We start from the raw sequence: 17,637 nt of genomic DNA on the forward strand, positions 1-17,637 counted from the left end.
GCAAACTCCTTAATCTGTATGAAGTTCGTGAACTTTCCTCTTTGGTAAATATGGAGGTAATAGCCACTTTTACAGCTATTGTCACATTTAAATGAGAAAGTATATTGAAAGGCCTGGTACACAGTATATACTCAACAGAAGCTAGTCCTCTTTCTGTAACATGTTTTCCATTTATTGTAATAATACCCCCCAATCTATATCTATACTCGTATCAATCCATATCTATATAACCTAACATTTTTCTGTGTACATAGGTGTTCATACACACACATATTCATATCCACATATGGAATCATACTCCTACAAACATATACATGTGCCATCCCAAGTATATCTTCAACATAAAAATCAAACCTAAGGAGGTATGAAATACCCACTTATACTCACTTTAGCCCATATGGTACTCCATATCGGGCCTTGCCTACAAAGGTGTGAAAGCTGTTCCTATCTTGGTAACAGTGCCCATTGGTGCCACACGTTTCCTAGTGCCATCTACTGGAGAATTCCACTTTCTGCCCCACAGTGCCTCCTTGTGTTGGCTGCAGCCATTTCTCCGACTCACCATTTTGAGGGCTGCCTCCATTGTCCTAAAAAAACAACCATCCTAAATGTGCTCCTCTGTACTTCTATTTAGGTTCTTTCCAGTTTTCTTCCTGGGTGTTTTGGACATGAGTACATCCCATTGAAATATTTTCCACCTCTATCTACTGACAAAGAGAAGACTTGGAGCACCTCAGTCCACTGTCAACAGGACATGAACGACCGTGAGTACATGTATCATTTCTGAGGCCATATCTTCAGGATCTAGAAAGAAAATTCTATATCTTACAATGAAAGCTTCCTGCATTCACTAAGTTTAGGAATATGTTATACATGTATAATTCTTTCTTTATTTCAGTAAGAACTTTGGCTCACAAAAAGATACCACACGCCAATTATTTCAAAGAGATGAGATGGTTTTGGTCTTCTTTTGGCTGTGAGGGAAGCCAAGTTGGCTGTAGAAATGGTTACTGCTACACATTGATTAACCCATGGAATTCAATCCTCATTTCCTTTAGCTAGTGTATTTAATGCACAAAAAAAGGATTAATAATATGTCTCTATAGACAATTAATTTTGCAAGTTCTTTAACCCATTCAGAATTTTAAAGGTGACTGAGAAACGTGGTAGTGGATGAGGTGAGGATTAAATGCATTCATTCAAATCTTGTTGGTTGGTTAGTTAAGCTAAAGAACTAGTAAATGCTATTATAAGTCAGTCAAATCATTGTCAATGTTCTGTTGAAGTGATCAGTTAAATTAATTATCCTTGTTCCAATTGTCCATATAGCAACAAAGCATATGCAGTCTGTGAGGAGAATATCAATCTGTGCCCCCACCTCCTTTTCCCTTCCTCCCACCTTGCTCTAGCTCTCTACCCAAGGCCCAGAAACATTTGGGCTGTTGGCCTGATTAATCCTTTCACTACTTCATCAGTTAGACCAATGTTGGCGCTGAGTATGTTACATATATATTCAATAAAAATAGTAGAGAGCCTTCTGCGTAAGTTTTCCACTATCAGGATAAAAGAAAGAGTCTAAGTAGAAAGAGAATAAACAAAGAGGGACAGAGAAAGACAAGTGAGGTTCACTGCTGCAACAGATTTGGCCCCAACTTTCTATTCCTAATAAGCCAAATCTTGTGGAAGAAGACAAGAGGTAAGTGGTTTGATTTACTCCTCTTGTGCATGTAAGTGAGGGTTGTATGAATTTACACAACCTGACTCATATCGTAAAAATGTAGATCATTTGAAGGATTGGGTTTGTTTTGGCAAAGGTTAAGTGCCCAAGTTTGCTTTCTTGCTCCTCTGTTTCAGGGGCAAGTGACACTCATTCGAAATATCTTGTGAGAAATAAGCACCTTGGTCCCTGGGTTGGGGAGCTAGAGAAGGGAGGATATGAAAATGCCATGCTTTCATTATGCTCTAGGTTACTTATTTACAAACTTCTTCATCAAGGAAATCTGTTTCTCCATGTATGGCCTCTCAGTTCAGCTGCCTTTGTTATAATGTTACATTTTGTATCTAATATTTCTTGCTACTATTTAGAAATCATTGTGACTACATTGGTCTTTATCGATAATTTTATGTAGCATAATCCATCACCATGTTGGATGTTGGGCCAGGGAGAAGGGCATTACTTTGTCTTTCATTCGGAGCTCAGACAGCTCTCTCATATTGATTTCTTGGCTTGCATGTTCGTTAGATGATGATTTGCACTTTTCCTGTATTGTGTTTATCCAGATTATGTTACAGATGCATCTACAACACATCATCATTAACAACAAACATTTATTGAACTCTTATGGACTGTGGATCAGGCTCCAGGCTAGGTACTAGGGATAATAAGAGGAATTTAATGCGATCCCTACCCTGGAGGATTTTATTATCTATTGGACCATGTTTGTTTAAGAGGGGGGAAAAAAGATACCTAACAGTTATATCCAGTGAGTGCTAAAGGCAATATGCTCTTCAAGTTCAGAGAAAGGAGTGGTTGGTGATGGCTGAACTGGTCAGGGAAGGCTTTATGAATGAGATGAAATTTGAGTTTTTTTTTAAAGGATGAGAAGAAAATTTGGAGGGGATACTGAATATAGTGAGTCTCTGAATACCACTGTGCCAAGCTAAAAAAAAAAAAAATGTAATCCCTGTATCTTTAAACTACAATTGCCTCTTTAATTATTTATGAGCTTTAGACAGAGAATCAATATTCACCTACTTTCCACACTGCTTTTTGCAGAGTTCTATTGTTAATAACTTTGCACACCTCATCATGCACAACAAGGAAAAGCCACCCAGTCTGTTAACTTTCTCATTAAGGCTTCCCTGACCTGGTTGCCAACTTTTAAGATTGTCTTTGCTTTGTCTAAAATTTGCCCTAGTTTTTCTCCTACTGAAAGCTCCAATTAGAAGAATGTATATTCAGTGACTTCTTAAAGCCAAGTGAATTTTAAGGTAAGAGAATAATAAAAAGAAAAACACTTCTCATGAGTGTTGCTTCACTGAATCTTCAGGAGAATGCAGGTTTGACCCTGGAGAGGATATTAGTTCCCCAAGGGAAATATCCATTTATGAGAAGTTCCAGGATTTTTTCTCTATAAGAAAGAGAGATGTTCAAATATTTTTGAGGATTGAAAACTTTGCTTATTACTTTCGTGGGACTTTACTGGTCCAGATAGATATTTACCTCAGCTTATTTACAGAAACCTTGGCAGGAAGACTGTCTGTGGCCAGCAGTATTAATATTCCAAGGACTAAACCCTGTGACTTTCCGAATGCCAGTTCTTTTTCCAGAACTCTCTCTGTGATTTCTCTTATGTTATTTTAAAAAAATCTCTGTTTTAAAATTTATCTTGACTTTAGTGGAATAAGAGGCAGGGAAGAAATGAAATCCATATTTTTTTTCTTTCATTTCTTCATACAGTACATTTTAGAGGCATCTATTGGGTATATTGCATAAAGTATTCCACAGATCTCCAGGAGACATTAGTCTGCTTGTGTTAAACATGTGAAAGGAATTATCATTTGCATACTTTAAACTAAATGGGTCAGAAAATAAAAGAGGGGTACCTGGGTGGCTCAGTGGTTAAGTGTCTGCCTTTGGCTCAGGTTGTGATCTAAGGTCCTGGGATCAAGTCCTTCATCGGGCTCCCTGCAGGGAATCTGCTTCTCCCTCTGCCTATGTCTCTGCCTCTCTCTGTGTGTCTCTCATGAATAAATAAATAAAATCTTTAAAAAATCAAAATTAAAAATAAAAGAATACTTTTCTTTTTTTTTAAGATTTTTATTTATTTATTCATGATAGACATAGAGAGAGAGAGGCAAAGACACAGGCAGAGGGAAAAGCAGGCTCCATGCAGGGAGCCCGACGCGGGTCTCGATCCTGGGACTCCAGGACTGTGCCCTGGGCCAAAGGCAGGCGCTAAACTGCTGAGCCACCCAGGGATCCCCATACTTTTCTTTTCTATATCTATTCTCCTCAGTCCTATGCATAGTGGCGGGTAGATTTAAATTTTCCATTAAAGATGATTCAGTCTTTTTCATTTCATAATAGTTTTTTAGGGGCTTGTGGGTGACTCAGTTGGCTAAGTATCTGCTTTTGGCTCAGGTCATAATCCTGGAGTCCCTGGATCCAGCCCCACGTCGAGCCCCACATTGGGCTCCCTGCTCAGTGGGGAGTCTGCGTCTCCCTCTGCCTCTCACTCCACTCATTCTCTCTCTCTCTTTCCCTCAGTCTAATAAATAAATAAAATCTTTAAAAAAAAAAGAATAGTTTGTTAGGTGTAATTGGGTCTAATTGGGACAAATGAATTTGAATTATAAATACTTTATCGGGGATATTTCCCCTTTCACAAAGAAGCCCCTCTGTGTCCCTTCCCAAGATGGAGGGGATGTGGGCAGGGAAAGCTGATAAACCCTGAGTGTGAGGAAGACTTTCCTATATGCTGTCCTCTCTACTGTCCACCAGAGTGAGGTTGGTCTTGTCTGGGCCCTGAACACTTTGTGCTGGTAGCTTCCCACATGGAGAATCCTTTCTCTCCTGACCACACCTGGCTTTTAAAACCTTCTTATACTATGGACTCAAAACACCATTTTCCTTTGTTCCCTTTCATTCCTATTTTAAAATTCCAATTTTAATCATCTCCAAAGCAATGGATGCCTCTGACCAAATAGGGAGAACATGTGAAAATGCATAAAAATATGTATCAACCATGTTGCAGTGTTTACTTAAAACCATTGAGAGAAAAGGGCAAGGTTCTGAATCGTTACTAGAATATGATCACAGGAAGAGTTCAGAAATTGGACCACAGTGGGTTAAAACAAATGACCAATGGCTTCTGAGAGGCAGTGGATCTGGATCTGGATCTCAGTGCTGACAGAATGAGAGTAGGTGTGAAGAACAGGAAATGGATCCTCAATCAAACCTGCCTCCTTTCCTGGTATCCCCAGAGTTCTCTTAGCATGATGGGTTGTGACTCCAGATTACTAATGGGTGAATCTTACTATGAGATTATAAATTACTTGAGAACAAAGATAAAAACTTTTTGTATTTATATCTATAATATTACTTAGCCCTGTGCTTATATGCATTAGGCTCACATATATATTTAAAACTTAACATATTAAGAATTTAGGACTTTTAAATTATTTTTCCTTTAGTTCCCCCTTTCAAAATTGCTGTGTTACTTTACTCCCTATATTAAAGAAAAAGAATTTCTAGAAGATCTGAACAGAAATTTACTTTAAATATTCTTCAAATATCTGAATACTTCAGATTCTCCTTTCTCTTCTTAATGTCCCACCCTCCTTATTTATGGGATTTCCATATGTTTATCACCTCAAACTATTCCTTTTTTAGTGCAAAATATACATAACATGAACTTTACTATTTTCATTATTTTTAAGTATACAATTAAGTGGCTTTAATTACATTCACATTGTTGGGCCACCATCACCACCATCCATCTCCAGAACTGTTTCATCTTTCTGAATTGAAACTCTATACTTATTGGACAATAGCTTCCCATTTCCTCCTTTCCTGAAGCCCCTAACAACCGCCATTCTACTTTATATCTCTATGAATTTATCTATTCTAGGTATATCACATAAAGAGAATCATACAATATTTGTCCTTTTGTGTCTGGCTTATTTGATTTTGCAGAATGTGTTGCAGGCTCATCCATGTTATAGGACATGTCAAAATTTTCTTCTTTTTCAAGGCCAAAGACTATTCCATTGGGTGGATAGTTTGTGGCAAAGATGAAAGGCTCATTAACTTCCAGTGAGTGGTTTTTTGGTGTCTTGATTCTCTCTCTATTATGAAGTATTTGATTAAAGTGTTTAAATACAGACCTTTTTAAAAAGAATATGCCATGTGGTAACACCAAAATCAGCACTCCCTCTAAGGCAATTAGATGTAGTTTTAAAGTCAAGTAGAATGGTAGCTTGAATTTTTAAAAGAAAATAAAAATGTTCTTTGTGTTAGGCCTTTAAGGTTTCTTTCTTCTGTAAGTCACTTGCAATGACTAGAGACATCATACTGATAGCACTAATCCTAAAAGATTTTTTGCACCAAGTGGTTATGGAGGTCAAATAAATTGTAAGTATTGCTTACAAGCACCCATTGTGGATCCTCAGGGTACGCAAGCATTTTAAAATCCCAGAGGATTGTCTTGCCACTTAAAAAAACAAAACAAAACAAAACTTTATTCTAGCTAGCATTTTACAAACATATCTGAACTCAAAATCACTTTTTAGTTGTTATTTTTGTAATACATAAAAATACTCTGGATTAAAATAAGGTAAAATCTTCAAAAAGGTAAGACTGAGAACTTCTGAAAAAGCAGAAAAGTAGGTTTTTTCAGAATCCTGAGCTGAGTGGATTGTGACACGCAGACAAATAAATTCTCATCTGTTTTCCTATAATTAGGACAAAGGCACTTAGATTCATAGAGAATTCATTTGTTATTTATTTAAAAAAAACCCTGTGGCTTAACTCAAGAATGTATCTTCTGTCTATATAAAGAGTATTGAAAGATAGATGTGCAAATAATTTTAATATTTTTTGTCTGGATTTTTGCGGAAGACCTAACAGTGCTGTTTACCAAACTTATTTAAATAAATAAATATGCAAAATTTTATTTAAATAAAAGCCTGTTTAAATTACATGTTTTGTGTAGTCTTTTGATAAGTGAAACAAAAAAAAATACATAAAGGCAGTAATTTGTTACAAGCATGTTCACCAGAAAGAACTGAGTTTTAGCCATGGTTTTCACAAGTGGTACAATCTAGTGAGGAGGAGAGGAGGTGAAAGGTGGAAGGATATTATCAAAGCCATTGATGAAATATTAAGGGAGCAGCTACGTGAGACTCACAGGGAAAGATGCATTTAAAAGAGCAAAGAGAACTTAAAAAAAATCCGTTTTCTGTTTTCACACCTCTGAAAACCTCAAATGCCAGTTACTGAAGATTTTTGTAGCTTAATAAATTTCTCATTGCTTATTTTTAACCTCTGTTTGCTGAATTTTCCTGAGGAACCACCTTTTGTTTACTCTTAAACAAGCAAGGAGTCTATTGATGTATAGGGAGGCAGGAAAATACATTTAGAAACTTTGTTTTAGGAGAAAGAGCTTCCCTGCAATAGAATGCAGTGAGCGGGCAGCAGTACATAAGGACTGTAGCAGGGAAAACAAGCAACAAACACCATCAAGTGTAAATAGACCATAAAGCTTTTGAAGGTTTAAGAAGTAGTCCCCAAGGCTGACGCTCGTAGAAGGTTAAGACATTGAATCTAAGTTCAGTGATAGATCTACTGTGGTCTGGCTACTTCTGATGACTAGTGGGCCTGCAGTAGACATTTGGTGAATGAATGGTGGTCTAACTAGAATTCAGATATTATTAGATGAAATACAAGAGTGATATTGATCTTGACCAGGTAAAGTTATTCTTAATAGAGCTAAGAAAAGCCCCTTCCTGGGAGTAAGCAAGTAGCTGATTCAGAAGTTGGAAAAATGCCTCAGAGGAAAAGAAAAGTGCCATCCAATCATGTTTAAAGCAAGCTACCTGATCTTAGTTGAGAGGCTACCTTCACTGGAGGTACTAGGGGCTAGGGATTCAGCATATGAATTTGGGAGGGGGCCCATCAGCCCTATAATACAGCCATTTGATCAAACTATCTAACTGGCAGGGTGAGAACTGCACTGGAAACATAAAGGATCAAACCTGTCCAAGATTCTCTTCTCCTAAATGTTGTCTTCGCTCTTCTTTCTCAGTTGGCTTCATCATTCCAGAATGACTTCTCCAGTAAGAAAGAATCATGGCTTCCAGACCCTCTGACCTCTGATCTTTAGTGCATTCTTAGAGAGGAAAGTAAGTGCCCTCCTAGCAGCTTAAGCCTGAAACATCCTGGAGAGAGCCTCCAATTGGCTTATTTTGCATCAAGGAATCTTCTATGGACCTATCAGTGTGGCCACAACAGAGAGACACTTTGATTGGCCCAGGTTCATCTGGTGCCCACTGCCTCGTCAGTCACTGCAGCCAGGAAGGCAGGTCTTATCAAGATGGCAGCCCATGTCAGGAACATATTTCAGGAATTAACAGGTCTGGAGGAGGAATTGTCCCAAAGAACTAGAGCAGCACTTGGTGGGAATACCCCAATCTGGGGAGGGTTGGTGAAGACTTCGCAGAGGACTTAAAAATAAGTCCTGAGGACGGAGAAGTCTAGCCAAATGAAGTGAGGCATGGGGAAGATGTGCAAAGCCTGTGTGTGGGAGCTTTTTGTGAACCTTAAGTATTTCAACAGGGTTGAACGGAATGTCGAAGTTGAAACTAGGGAGTCCATGTCTTCAAATTAGCAGAGTTTGGAAGACTTACAGTGAATCATAAGAGAACATGTATTTTTGACTGTGTATCCAGTTCGACAACAAAACTCGAATCTTTCATTAAGATAAAGGTACAAAAAGGAAAATGGAGAAGGTGGGAGGCATAATTTGGCTTTGGTTCTCTCTTATAAAGCTTAACACTTCCCATAGCCTGAGGAGAGAAACACTAGCCTGGGTTCTGATACTAACTGTAACTCTGGTCCAGGAACATCTCCTCTTTGTTCTCAGTTTATTTATTTATTTCAAATGAAAGCATTTGTCTTATGGCCCTGACAGTTCAGCTAGTTGCTACTTATCTTTCCAACAAGCATGTAGCTTGAAAACTGGTTATCGGCTCCATCTGGCCTCAGGACTGACCTCGGTTTTGGAATGCAGAGGACTGTATTTGGCATGGGTCCTGTCCATGAAGAACTGCAGACTAATCATCAAGGCTTAAATGTGAACAATGGAATATTAGTGCAAGGTCACCATACTGAAACGGACATGTGAGAGATACAGACAGCTCTGATTTAAGAACTCAGGGGAAGGAGAGGGGCTGCAGCGGTGAGAAAAGCTTCATGGAATGATGAGATTTCAACTGGGATGTAAGGATGGTTGTGATTAACATAGACAAAGGCAAGGAGCAAGGACATGGATATGGGGGTTGGGCACCCGCTGGAGGGGAAGGAGTGAGCAAGAGAGAGGAGTTGGGAAAGTGTTTATCTCAGATAGAGACACTTAGACCTGCAGAGGTTACCAGCTGCCCTTCTGAATATCACTGCACACTATCTCTTTTAAATATTCCCAGACCTTTTTTATCCTGTTGTTTAACACTTGTTAAGCCAGTTGCTGGGGATCAACCTCCCTAGGGGTTGGGCCTATTATGGCAAGCCACCATGTATGGGGCTCTAACAGTGCAAATGTATGCCCTAGCACTCACCAATGACACTCAGCTGATGTCACTGAAAAGCCTCTTACTCTCGTCTCAGTGCCACACAGGGCCTTAGCCAACTCACCAAAGCTACTACCATATAATATCATATGAGGAGCATGTAGGATTGCCATTTCTACCAACACACTCCTCATCACCAACAATCATAGCCAATATGACTGTGTGCCAAGTAGTGCTAAGGCTTTAATAGTTAATATTTCATTTAATCCTTCTAGTTGCCCTATGAGGTAGATTTTATATTATTATCTCCATGTTTCCAAATGAAGATAATAATGCTTAGAGGGGTTCAGTGACCTGTCTAAAGTCACAGAGGTGGGAGCTGATGGAGCTGCGACTTAGACTGCAGGGAGCTCACCATCACTGTGCATGTGGGGTCACAAAGGATGGAAGTTCAAGATGGAGAATAGCCCTGCTATATGTTGTAGGAGTCACTTGTCATTTCACAGAATATACAAACCTTCATTAATCAATGTAGGATCTCTCCTCTGCCTTTTTTGATAGAGTATTTGCTTGGTGACTATGCTGGGGACTTAGTCTGGATCCTGGAAGCTTTTGGAGTAGGGTTGGGCTGAAAAGAAAATAAAGAATTTTGCTAAATAAAATAGGAAGAAGGTATTCCAAGTGTGGAGTTTTCACAGAACAAGTATGGATTTGGACATTGTGGTAGAAAGATGAGGCAAGACTGTGGGTGGAGGGAGACAGGAGGCACTGAGGAGGAGCATGGGTTTGGAGCCAGGTAGAGCTGCCCCCGCCCCGCCAGCCTCACCAAGTCCATGGACAAATCACAACTTCTCTGAGCCTTAGTCTCCTCATCTGTAAGGTGGCTACGAGAATGGCTATGGTGAAAATTTTTTTAAAAATGTTTCGAATCCTGCAACAGTGCGAAACAAAGAGGAGACTTTCAATAAATAGTAGCTCTATTTTTCAAATTGCTTTTGTGATTGAGGAGTGAAATCCTGTCTAACTCCCCAAGCAAAGTGATCACTCCCTACCTGGAAACTTTCATTTACCATCACATTGATCTACCCTTGTTCTTCATCAACTCCCCTGTGCAGTTATGTCATTGAAGGACACTTATTTAACCCCTGCCAGGCACCAAGCACTGTGTAGACAAAGACACTTGATGGGATGAGCACTGGGTGTTTGCTATATGTTGGCAAATTGAACTCCAATAAAAAAAAAAAAAAAGACGATCTTTTGGGGGCAGCCCAGGTGGCTCAGTGGTTTAGCGCTGCCTTCAGCCCAGGGTGTGATCCTGGAGACCCAGGATTGAGTCCTGCATGGGGTTCCCTGCATGGAGCTGCTTCTCCCCTCTGCCTGTATCTCTGCCTCTTTCTCTTTCTCTGTGTCTCTAATGAATAAATAAATAAAATCTTTAAAAAAAGATGATCTTTTGATAGATGTTTTACTTTTCTCAATTATATATATATGCAGATGTCTTGTCTGTCATCTTGAATACAAGAAAAGAAAAAGTGTTTCATCACTGGTCTGCATATCTGAAACACTTGGAGAAAACCAAATACAATAATAAAAAAAAATCCTGGTCTTTGCTAATGGATAGTCAGGGAGGAACCTCAACCTCAGATAGGCTCTTATTTCCAGCAGTTTTTTTTTTTTAAGGGGTGGGGGTGTTTTGTTTTGTTAAAGATTTTATTTATTTGAGAGTGAGAGAGTGTGCACACAAGCAGAGGGAGGGCCAAAGGGGGAGGGAGAAGCAGGCTCCCACTGAGCAGGGAGCCTGATACAGGATCTGGATCCCAGGACCCTGAGATCATGACCTGCTTGAGCCAAAGGCAGACACTTAACTGACTGAGCCACCCAGGCGCTTCTTATTTCCAGCAGTCTTCAGCATACTTGTGTGGGTGCGTGATCAGTCATCCCGATTAGGCTTTCATGACCCATCTCCACTAGAAATTCTTCCATCAGAGGAAGCCACTCTCTTTCCCACTGGCCAGTGAGGACACAGACACTCTCTCGAAGTTCCGAGAAGGGCTCTGAAACTAAGCCGGCCCTGAGGTTGAGACAGGAGGTCATCCAGTGTGGTCAGAGCCTGAGGCTGGGCTTTGTAGGCTGGCAGACCCCCAAGACTTTGGGCAATTCTGTGTTGAAGTTGGGCTCCATGGGGCAACTCTGGGGAAACAGAGCCTTTGTGAAATGCTCCTTTGATGAAAAGCATAATATAAATACAAATTTCTATTATGTCATCTTCTGAGCCACTTCAATCCATTTGGTCACCTTTGATTTTATTCTCCAGTTGCTTTCCCTCTTCAAAAAATTTAATAAGAGCATGTTTTCATCTGGCCTTAAGGGAGTAATTTATTTATTTAAAGTAATAATAAAGTTTCAGCATAATCCTAAGTTCCCAAGAGGGAAAGGGACTCCTTGAATGATTTATTTTTTCCATCCTTGAAGTGCCAGGGAGACCAAGTGGCTGTTGTGGTGGTGTCCTGGAGCCCACTGCCATGGCAACAGCCAGAGCGTCTGGGGCCACTAGGAAGCAGAGGGATAGAAAGCGGAGTCATAACTCTCTTCTTTCCCTCTCTCTGCTATAAGGTCCTCCTTCAAGGAAACCGAAGGTTAAAGTAGAATGAAGCTCCAAATCAGTTGTGGAAGCTAAATAATAACTGTGAGAGCTAATCACATCCAAGTCCAACTCAGGCTCCGAAGTGGAGGTCTGTAAGGGGCAGGTCCAAGCAGATGGATGGCATGACTACTCTGGATTCTCTCTTCTCAGGGCAGAATCAAATATGGGTCTCTGTGAAATGGGGGAGTGAGCCCAGCTGCAGGACACAGAAAGATTCGTTCAGAAATCTCAGTGTTCATCAGGTGCTGATATTAGCACCTCTGCTAGGAAAACCCGTGTTATTTGACACTTACCTGATAGTGTTTCAAGTATTTTATGTGCATTATCTCATGCAGCATTTTTATGAAGCACATAGCACTGTGATTCCCATATTATAGATAAGTAAATGAAGCTTCTAGCAATTACATCACTTGCTCAAGGTCATATGGCTAGTCAGTGATAGACTCAGGATTCAAAACTAAGGTTGATTCCACAACCCAAGTTTGTAACAACTGTATACATGGCCTCTCAGGTTGGATTGCTTAGAGAAGGCTGATGAGGATAGTTATATCCGTTAAGAATACCTTCGGTTGTGGGACACCTGGAGGGCTCAGTTGGTTAAGTGTCCGCCTTCAGCTCAAGTCATGATTTCAGGGTCCTGGGGTCCAGCCCTACATTGGGCTCCCTGCTCAGTGGGAGCCTGCTTCTCCCTCTCCCTCTGACCGTCTTCCCTGGTTATCCACATGCTCTCTCTCTCTCTGTGTCTCAAATAAATAAATGAAATCTTAAAAAGAAAAATGAATTCTTTTGATTGCAGGTAATAAAAAAACCTGATTTGCAGTGACTTAAATAAACAGGAGTTGATTTTTCTCTTTTAATAAGACTCAGGAGGTGGGCGGTTGCTGGTACATGATCAGCAGCTCAGTTGGAGGGCGACTCTTCCTTTGTCCTTGCCCTCAGGTGCCATCACTTTCTTGTCACAAGAAGGCCATGTACCTCCAGACTTTACATCTGTATTCAAGGCAGAAAGATGGAAAGGAGAGAGGTTGGTGCTAGCACTATCTGTCTCCTTCCAGCAGGTAAGAAAATGCTTTTCAGGACAACCTCTTCCCAACAAAAGCAACTTCTTAAGTCTCATTGACGAGAAAGGGGTCACAAGGCCTCCCTTAGCTAGAAGGAGGTCTGAGGAAAGCACAAATTCGTCTTTTCATTCCCCATGTTAGAAGGAGAGGAATGGCTTTCTGCAACTGCACCTGTAGCTAAAATGTGATCTGTGCACTGGATGGTCAGAGAGGAGGGGAAGATGCTAGGGAGGAAAGATGGTAGAGAGATCGGAGGCTGGGCTATCTGGATCCCAGTGGGTGTGGAGAGCATATTGGAAAGCCATATGAGGCTCATACTGCAGTGGAATGCAAGTGCCAGTCCTGAAAGCCAGACTTTCAGCCTCACAGGCGCACACTGTTGCTTCCATGCTTCTGTCAGCCACATTTTCTTGCTCCTGCATTAACAAGATGCATGTGTTAATTAATTTGCTAGATTTCCGAAAACTTGCCCCAAGGCTTGGGGCCTGATTCCACGGTAGGAAAAGAAGGTTCTAGGTTCATGTGTGAATAGATCCTTTGTGCTCCAATTAAAGTAGATTCTATCACTTTAAGTAGATAATGGAAGAATTCTTCCTTTTCTACTTCCGTTTTCTCATTGGGAATGTCCCTCCTATAAGACAAGAATCTGTCATTGATTAGAGACATTAACAGGCAGTGGCAATAGGGGTTGTATTGGGTGACAGAGTATGGGGTGATTTATTATTATTATTGTTAAAACATTTTCTTTAAAGTTGAATTGTATTTTGCTAAAAAGAAAAGGAAAAATATTTAGGGTCATTGAAAAAGAATCTATTGTCAAGTTACCATGACAGCAGTTTATGTAGGGATGAATCTTAATAAATGTAATTGTCAGAAACTTCTCTAGAAGTAGAGCTATTACCAACAGCTATGGGGATGCTTTCTGGGAGACTTGCCTTGTCTGTGCCTTCCTGTGGACACCCTCTCTCCCCTTCCTGCCATCACGTGAGGCCTGCAGTGATTTGGGGTTCTTTTGGCTTCTCTAGGACTATTCTAGATGCTTAGTGACATAGACGTCATGCCCAAGTGACTGCCACAAACTCAGAATACAGCCCCTTAGTGCTCTTCATGGAAGGGAGTTTTTCATGAGGGTCTCTGGGCCACCTCCCCACCACCCAACTCCTCTCAGTGGGGGATGAGTTGGGAATGGGGAGACAACCTTTTCTAACCTGTAGGGTAACCAGAAGTCCAGAGTGTCCCTCATAGGTCTGTCTCTTCCATAGCATTGGCCTGCCTTTGACTTTCATCATACTCAATGTAAAATGCCACCCTTCACCTTTTTCTATAAGAAAGCCAATAGCATTCACCACTCTGTGAGTTCAGGGCCTTGACAGATGTTTTGGGAAGCTGCAGAGAGACGTCCCAGTGCATACAGCCTCACTCCAGCTGTCTCTTGGATGCTGCATTTCTCAGGCCCCACCCCTAACATGTCCAGCACTCCTGTCATGTGATGTTCTGTGCTCGCACAGACCCCCGACCGTGTGGCCCAGTTCACCTCTCCAGTGGTTTCTATAGCTGAAAGCAGGCCTGGTGGGCCAGCTGGCCTTTCCCAGCTCACACATCCCCTCACCACCATCACCACATCTCCCAGGGCAGAAATCACGGAAACTGCTGAAATCTGGTGTCTGGATACTCTCCAATTTTTAGCAAGACTGTTTGGTTTGGCATACACATGTTTCCTGAACGTCTGCTCTGTGCATTATTGGCATATAGTCTTTTCAGAAAGCAGACAAGGCATGTATCTCCAATAAAAGAAGTTCAGGAATGCATAACCTGACCTGACTGTTCATTCATTTATCAGTTTCTTCTCTAGAAAGCCCTATGCCGATTTAGGCCCTAAAAAGGGTGCTGGAGAGACACACAGATAGCAGCCAGTTCCTGCCTTCCAGAGGATCAGAAATTAGAAGTTCATAACTAAGGAGTTTAATATTGAAGAAAAATTTCAAAATTTGAGAGGCAGATAATCAGCATAAATCTCCTGAGTCAAGCCAGTGATTTTTCTCATAGACAAAGCTTTTTAAACAAAAGTAAATACCTCTTCTCACTGCCTTCCACTTGCTTTCTCGATGGATCAGGTAAAAAGCCAAATGGGTTCTGCATGTCACTCCATGTAGAACACTTCTATAGCTCCCACCTACCTACAAATTAGAACCCAGCATCCAGCACGGCCAGAGCTTCATGACTTGTTTTAAACCTATTTTTTCAACCTGTATCTACTAGTACATTATGGCACTCTGCATGATGTCAACTCATTCTTCACCTTCCCCCAAGCACAGTGGTATCCCCATGCCATTCTTCACATTACTTCTTCCACATGGTTGATCTCACTAGTCTCTTTCTTTTTTAATAATAAATTTATTTTTTATTGGTGTTCAATTTGCCAACATACAGAATAACACCCAGTGCTCATCCCATCAAGTGCCCCCCTCAGTGCCCGTCACCCATTCACCCCCACCCCCCGCCCTCCTCCCCTTCCACCACCCCTAGTTTGTTTCCCAGAGTCAGGAGTCTTTATGTTCTGTCTCCCTTTCTGATACTTCCTACCCATTTCTTCTCCATTCCCTTCTATTCCCTTTCACTATTATTCTAGTCTCTACTCAAAACCCTACTCTGAAGTTCAAGGTCGAGCAAAATCCTATCTAATCTAGGAAGTTACTGCTGGGTTCCCAGGTGAGATCTTTCTACCTTGTGCAGTGAACATGGTTTCAGAATCTACATCTGCATGTAACTGAAGTATAAACTTGGGCAAGTTAGTTAATATCTCTTTGCCTCAGTTTCCATATCTGTAAAGTGGGATCAATAATGAAACATATCTCAAGCATGAATGCTAATCAGTGTTATTTAATATTATCAAAACCTTCATCATCATTATCAGGGTTATTGATTTATATCACTCTTGCATAATTAATCTGAGATGTCCTTAGATTTAAGTTATGAATTCTCCTTTTATTCGTACTTTGTTACTTCATGAGGTCTGTATTAGTTTTCTATTGCTGTCATAAAAAGTTACCATAAACTTAGTGACTTAAACAACACAGATTTATTACCTTACAATTCTGCAGGTCAACAGTCTAACACAGGTCAAAATCAGGGTGTTGGCAAAGTTGTGTCCCATTCTAGAGGCTCTGAAGGAGTGTCAGTTTTCTTGCTTCTGAAGGTCACCTTCATTCCATGGCTTGTGGACCTCTTGTATCAGCTTCAAAGCTAACATAATGGTAGCTATCCATTTTTCTGTAGTAACACTTCCCTCTGTGACCACCATCAGGAAAGGGGCTCCAGTTTAAGGAGCTAGGTAAGCAGATTGTGCCCACCCTAATAGGGTAATCCAGGAAAGTCTGCCCATTTTAGGGCCTTTAACTTATCCACAGGATGTGGGGATTAGGACTTGGACATCTTTCAGGGCCATTATTTTGCCTGCTACAAGATCCTTAAAGACAGACCTTCTCCTTTCCCTCAACTGTTCCTTATGGGGTCTGGCATATGAAAGCCTTTTAAGAAATGTTGAACTAAATCCAGTCCTCACAGAGAGTCAGGGAAGGAAGGAAGACTAGCAGAGAATTTTGAAGAATCTGTTGTTGTTTTCCAGAAAATGCATTCCTAATATCATTTGTGCAAATTATTGGAATGAATTGTTATGTGTTAACACCTCCGGCAAGAAAAAAAAATTTGAGCCCAGGTTGCAGTTATGTTAAATATTTAACAAAAACACAAGTGTATTGGTAAAAGTGCCAAAGTACGGGGTGTTCTACAGCCATTCTGCACAGACTCCTAGAAATGTCATAGAGTAGAATGGTATTGCTCTCCAAGCTTCACAGAGTAAGGAACCAGTAAATGTGCAGAAAGTGTAAGTAATCTTCCCAAGATCACAGTATAACCCAGAGGCAAAAGTTGAAATAATAAAATCTTGGTATTCTTATGATCAAGGTAGGCTTTTCTCAGCTCATGACCCTGAAAATCCTTTCTTGTCTCCAGCCAGGATACTTTGATCTTTCCTTTCTTATCATTCAGACAGTATCCAAATCAGTGTCTTCACACCATCTTTGGCATTTTCTCCTAATATGGCCATAATGAAGATGACATAAGCAAATGACATGAGCAATAATAGTGCAGGAGAATGGGGAGCCAGTTTGAAGAGTGGTACTCACCTCAATTATGTAGTGCTGTGGGGTATATATATGATGTATGTGGGAGATTAGAAAGTTATTATTGAACATCTCTGTTGTGGGTTACCTGATAAATATCCAGGGTGCAGCCACTGCCCATAAGCTGCTCTGGGAAGAAGCAACAAGTGAAGCCAGAAGCCTCTCATATAACACCTTGAGAACCAGGCTGATGGATTTCAACTAAGAGCCCAACGCAATAATAAAAACACAAGATGAGGAGAGCTTGGACCAGAATTGAACTTGTGGGTGCAGAAAGGGAAGGATCACCTAGGTCATCATAATAACACATCTCAACCTAATTCTTTGGCATTCCAGTGATAATATAGAAATATGGACAGAAATAACCAACTTGCATTCTAGCTTTAAAGATCCGTTTGGCAAACCAAGATACACCAAGCTGACATTATAGACAATCTCTTTGGGACCCAATCAGCAGACTATA

At 40.6% G+C, this 17,637-nt stretch overlaps 1 protein-coding gene across 2 annotated transcripts in view; it reads left to right on the forward strand.

Moving 5' to 3' along the window:
- The first annotated feature begins 633 nt into the window (after positions 1-633).
- The window catches only part of SLC14A2 (solute carrier family 14 member 2), a 424,969-nt gene continuing 407,965 nt past the window's right edge, over positions 634-17,637 (forward strand). Inside the window, exon 1 of one of the 2 annotated variants that reach the window (XM_077900638.1) lies at positions 634-764. The gene's annotated coding sequence lies outside the window, so the exon portion shown is untranslated. The remainder of the gene's footprint in view (positions 765-17,637) is intronic. The other variant, XM_077900639.1, reaches the window with a different exon arrangement.

Source organism: Canis aureus, chromosome 6 (genome assembly GCF_053574225.1).
Source record: "Canis aureus isolate CA01 chromosome 6, VMU_Caureus_v.1.0, whole genome shotgun sequence".
NCBI classification, from domain to species: Eukaryota; Metazoa; Chordata; class Mammalia; order Carnivora; family Canidae; genus Canis; species Canis aureus.